Source organism: Dipodomys ordii, unplaced genomic scaffold (genome assembly GCF_000151885.1).
Source record: "Dipodomys ordii isolate 6190 unplaced genomic scaffold, Dord_2.0 Scaffold113, whole genome shotgun sequence".
NCBI lineage: Eukaryota > Metazoa > Chordata > Mammalia > Rodentia > Heteromyidae > Dipodomys > Dipodomys ordii.
This window is the reverse complement of record NW_012267329.1, coordinates 2,925,533-2,931,334: the sequence shown is the minus strand read 5'-3', so window position 1 is coordinate 2,931,334 and position 5,802 is coordinate 2,925,533. Positions and strand designations below refer to the sequence as shown.

General features: G+C 38.7%; 1 protein-coding gene across 1 annotated transcript in view; it reads right to left on the bottom strand.

Annotated features, from left to right (window-relative positions):
* Positions 1 to 5,802, bottom strand: part of Sbf2 (SET binding factor 2) — a 298,843-nt gene that overhangs the window by 245,398 nt on the left and 47,643 nt on the right. The gene's annotated exons all lie outside the window — the stretch shown is intronic.

Genomic DNA, 5,802 nt, shown 5'->3' with positions numbered 1-5,802 from the left:
AAAGAAAAAAGCCGGAAGTGGCACTGTGGCTCAAGTGGTAGAGCGCTAGCCTTGAGCTGAAGAGCTGAGGGATAGCGCCTAGGCCCAGAGTTCAGGCCCCATGACCGGAACCAAAAAAAAAAAATTGCAATCTTTAATTACACAATAAATTTTAAAGTAATAACTCCAGAAGCATAATCCATAAAGAGAGAGAGAGAGTGTGTGTGTGTGTACACACCAGTACTGCGGATGGAGATCTGGGTGCTATCCTGTAGCTTTTTTTATTTTTATACTTTTTCTTTTTCGCTGGTCCTTGGGCTTGAACTCTGGGCCTAAGTGCTTTCCCTAATCTCTTTTGTTCAAGCCTAGCACTCTACCACTTGAACCACAACTCTACTTGTGGCTTTTTCTGTGACTAATTGGAGATAAAGAGTCTCACAGACTTTCCTGCCCAGCCTGGATTTGAACCACAGTCCTCAAATCTCAGCCTACTGAGTAGAGCTAGGATTACAGGCTTGAGCCACTGGTGCCCAGCAAAAAGAAAAATTTTTGAAAAACAAAGTAATTTTTAGGTGCTAGAGGTGTGGTTCAGGTCATTGGAGCATAGTGTCAGATAAGGAATCTGAGTTCCGTTTTGGACAAAAAAAAAATACTGATTGACTGCAATACTGGGTTTGAATACAGGGCCTAGTGCTATTCCATTACTTAAGCCCTTTTTACTTTAGATGTTTTTCACATAGGGTCTCAAACTTTTGCCCTAGTCAGCCTCAGACTGTGCTCCTCATACTTCTAATGTCTAAGTAGCTGGGATTACAAGTGGGCACCACTCTGCTCAGATAATCTTCCAATTTCTACAGGACAGTCCTTTGAATATTTAAATAAGATCTCATTTCCAACAAAAATCTTATTTCCTGCCTCCTCATCCTTTGCTCATTTCTAGTCCTTATTTCAAACTATACAGTGAAGCAATGATTTGCACAGAATTCCCACTGTATTAAATATTGAAGTAGTATCAAAATGATTTTTTTTTTTTGTCGGCAGTGGGGCTTGAACTCTGAGCCTGAGCGCTGTCCTTCAGCTCTTCAGCTTAAGGTGAGCACTCTACCACTTGAGCCACAGCACCACTTCCTCAAAATGATTTAAAGTTTACAAAAGGTGGGCATTAATGAATTGATCATGCCTGTAATCCTAGCTTCTCAGGAAGCTGAGATCTGAGGATCACAGTTTGAAGTCAGCCCAAGCAGGAAAAGTCTGTGGACTCTCCAATTAACTACCACGTAAAGCTGGAAGTGGAGCTGTGACTCAGGTGGCAAGAGTGCTAGCCTTGAGCACAAACAGACAAAATGTTCAGGGACAGCTCCCAGGCCCAGAACTGGAGCCTCAGGACTAGCATATAAGAGAATATGGTCTCAGGATCTAGACTATTTACTTGTTGACTCGTTTCCAGTATTTACTTGCTATTACTTGACTCTGAGGAAACTATATTACCTCTCTTATGCTTCATTTTTCCTTCTCAACATGTGAAATGGGATGTTATTATCTACTTCTTAGAATTGTATTATATAAATATATGTTAACTTGTATTTAAATATGTGTTAATGAGTGTGTATCAATCTGTCCTACTTGAGAAAACTAATTTGGAATGCTTGATACACTGTAACAGCATGGTTTTTATATTGAGTTTTTTGGTGACCATAGCCTTTTTTAGATTTATTACAATTTCTTTTGAATAAAACGTAATTTTTTTAACAAAACCACATTTGAAGCTAGTATAAGTGGCTCATGCCTGTATTTCTATATTCCTAGCTATCAAATGTATTGTGCCTACATATAAGGAATCAGTCTCAAAGACTACATTATAAAACAGAATAGAAATGGGTGACAAAGGCTGAACAAATGCAGCAATGTCTCACTTAACACTATGTTGAAAGTGAACTATACTATTTGTAGGTGGGGATGGGAGGGAAAATCTCAGAGTGTGAGGAAAGGTGTGGTATTGTACAAAAAGAAATGTGCTCATTACCTGACTTTTGTGATTATAACCCCTCTGTATCTCACATTTATAATAACAGTAACATTAAAATCTAGGGGATAGCCGGGTGCTGGTGGCTCATGCCTGTAATCTTAGCTACTCAGGAGGCTGAGATCTGAGGATCAGGTTCAAACCCAGCCCGGGCAGGAAAAGTCCAAGAGACTCTTATCTCCAATAAACCACTAGAAAAACCAGAAGTGGCGCTGTGGCTCAAGCAGTAGAGGGCTCGCCTTGAGCTGAAGAGCATAGGGACAGCGCCCAAGACCAGAGTTCAAGCCCCAGGACAGACAAAAAAAAAATCTAGGGGATAGTGGTTTGAAACCAGCCTGGGCAGAAAAGTCAATAAGACTTCCATCTCCAGTAAAACAACAAAATGCAAGAGCAGAAGTGAGGAAAGCAAGCTAAGTTATGTGACACCTTGACGCTGGTATCAGAAAAAAAATTTTCATGCTATCCTATATAAATGGTGTTTCATAATCAGATTATAACCCTATTTAATTTTCTTAACACATGAAACACTTTAGATCTTATGTCTTTTGCCAACTATCCTGACATTACTCAATCTTTAATTTTAATATTAAATGTTTTCAGTTAGGCAGATATACCATAAAATGAAACTATCTTAAGTTTGATTGACAAACTCTCAATAAAAACTATTCTAGTAAATGTGAACAAAAACTGAAGGACTCAAGTGACAGTACCTGCCTAGCAAGTGCAAGGAAGGGAAAAGTATTATGGTATACTAAGCTATCACTCCAAGAGTTTCTCTAGAAAATTTCTTGTAAAGTTATATCAATTTAGAATAAATCTGGATAAATTTTTCCACAGGGAAAAAAAATTCCATAGGAAAAAAGTCTTGGTTAAATATGGTACATAAAAATTACTGACTTTGTGCCAGGTGCCAGTGACTCATGCCTGTAAGCCTAGCTACTCAAGAAGCTGAGATCTGAAGATCATGGTTCAAAGCCAGCTTGGGTGGAAAAGTCTGTGAAACTCTCCAATTAATCACCAAAAAGACAGAATAGAGCTCAAGTGGTAGAACACTAGCCATTTTTGTGTGTGTTTTTTTAATGCTGTTATTACAAATGTGAGGTACAGAGAGGTTATAATCACATAAGTCAGGTAATGAGCACATTTCTTTTTGTACAATACCACACCTTTCCTCACACTCTCAGATTTTCCCTCCCATCCCCACCTACAAATAGTATAGTTCACTTTCAACAAGTGTCAAGTGAGACATTGCTGCAGTTGTTCAGCCTTTGTAACCCTATTTCTATTCTGTTTTATAATGTAGTCTTTGAGACTTAAATGCAATACAGATATCATCTGTAGTAATAGTTAATAGTTAATTCCCTTTTATTGCTGAATAGTATTACATTTTCTTAAGGATACCATAATAATTCACTTAGTTCTTAAAGGACATCGGTACTGTTTGCAATTTCTTATAATTGTGAATAAAGCCATTCTAACCACATGCATATTAGGTCTTTGTGAGAATGTAAGTTTTTAATTCACTTGAATAAAAATGGGGAATAGGATTACCTGTTCATCAAGTGAGATCTTGGGTTTGGTGATGACATTTTAGATACAACACCAAAAGCATAAGCTATGAAAGAAAGGATAAGCTAGACCTCTTTAAAATTTTTTAAAAAATTCCATAGAGTGCTAGTCTTGCATGAAAAAAGAAGCTCAGCATCAGTGCCCAGATCCTGAATTCAAGCCCCAGGACTAGCACCAAAAATAAAAATAAATAATGAATTGTGAGTTTATGCAGAATTAATTTGTGTAACTGCTATTAATTTATTATTTTTAATGGTATTCCTTGTTCTTTATGTATTATTTATGACTCCGACTCCATTCCTTCTATTTCACTCCCAAAATAATCTTTTTGAAATATCACATAGTGTCTTGAACTTGTTCTTCTCTCCTTCATAAAGATTTAATACCTTAATATAAATTGCTGCAGTAAAAGCACAATGCTAGAAAACTAGACTCCTGCCCTTTGGGGCATATAGAACTGACATATCTTTACAGGCTACAGGCTGATAAAAAGAGAATTAGTTACTCAGGAGGTTAAGATCTGAGGATTGCAGTTCAACGCCAACTAAGGCAGGAAAGTACATGAGACTCGTCGTCTCCAATTAACCATATGAAAACCCTAAGTGGTGCTGCGGCTCAAAGTAGAGAAGCACTAGCCTTGAACAGAAGAGCTCAGGGACAGAGCTCAAGCCCCACAAGGAAAAGAAAGGGAAGGGAAGGGGAGGGGAGGAGAGAAGAGGAGAGGAGAGGGAAAATTAGAACTTATTTTCATATATGAGAAGGTCATATACATATGTATGTATTAGCTGAAGTACAGTGTCGGCAGGGGAGAATTCTTGGTGGAACACTATTTTAAAATTGTTATTTTATTGTAAAGATGCTGTACAGAGGGATTACAGTTACATGAGTAAGGTAATGAGTACATTTCTTGTCAAGCATTGTTACCCCCTCCTGGTGTAACACTTTTTGTACAACTTAATTTTGAGAAGGGAAAATAAGGTCAAGGGGAAGGAAAGCAGATGAATGAAAAGAAAAAGTGTGGGAGAATGCAGTCATAATATTCACTGTATATACTTGAAAATAATCTAGGAAAATTGAAGAGATGGGTAAAGCTGGGAAAGGTGGGGAGAATTATGAAAGGGTGACATTGATCAAGATGCACTGCACTCATAAAACAGACATGATGAATTTGTAACTACTTTATACAACTACTTAAAACAGTAAAGTTGCCCGGCATCAGTGGCTCCCACCTGTAATCCTAGCTTACTCAGGAGGCTGAGAGCTAAGGATCATGGTTCATAGCCAGCCCAGGCAGGAAAATCCATGAGACTCTTATCTCCAATTAACCACCAGAAAACCGGAAGTGGTGCTGTGGCTTATGTGGTAGAACGCTTGCTTTGAGCTGAAGAGCTCAGGGACAGTGCCCCAGTCCAGAGTTCAAGCCCCACAAAGGACAAAAGAAAAACAAAATAAAACAATAGTTATTTTAAATATTAAAAAAATTTACTCGTGGGGCTGGGAAGGTGGCTCAGTGGTAGAGCGCTTGCCTTGCATGCATGAGGCCCTGGGTTCGATTCCTTAGCACCACATAAGAAAAAAGGAAAAAGCCGGAAGTGACGCTGTGGCTCAAGTGGTAGAGCGCTAGCCTTGAGCTGAAGAGCTGAGGGGCAGCGCCCAGGCTCAGAGTTCAGGCCCAAGACCGGACAAAAAAAAAAAAGAATTTACTCGTGCATAAACAAGATTACAAGACCCAAGTTTCCCATCTTGATTTATAGACAATTTGTAAACATTACTTTCTTATTTACCAGTAGAGTTGTACTATGTTGCCAATATTTGCAAAAAATTAACCATTTCTAAAATAAGACCTAATATTATCATTATATACCAATTTCCAAAGGATAAGGAAATGTTCACCCTATGAAAAGCACACAAAAAATCATTCTACAAAAGGCTTTCATGAATTATATAATATCTAATGAAAAGAGATTGCTCATTTCAACTGAAAAAGTCCTTCTGCAGTTATTAAAAAACATAGGTAAGAAGGTAATGTGAGGGGCTGGGAAAGTGGCTCAGTAGTAGAGCACTTGCCTTGCATGCCAGAGGCTCTGGGTTCGATTCCTCCGCACCACACAAGCAAAAAGAAAAAAGCCGGAAATGGCGCTGTGGCTCAAATGGTAGAGTGCTAGCCTTGAGCTGAAGAGCTGAGGGACAGTGCCCAGGCCCAGAGTTCAGGCCCCACGACCGGACCCAAA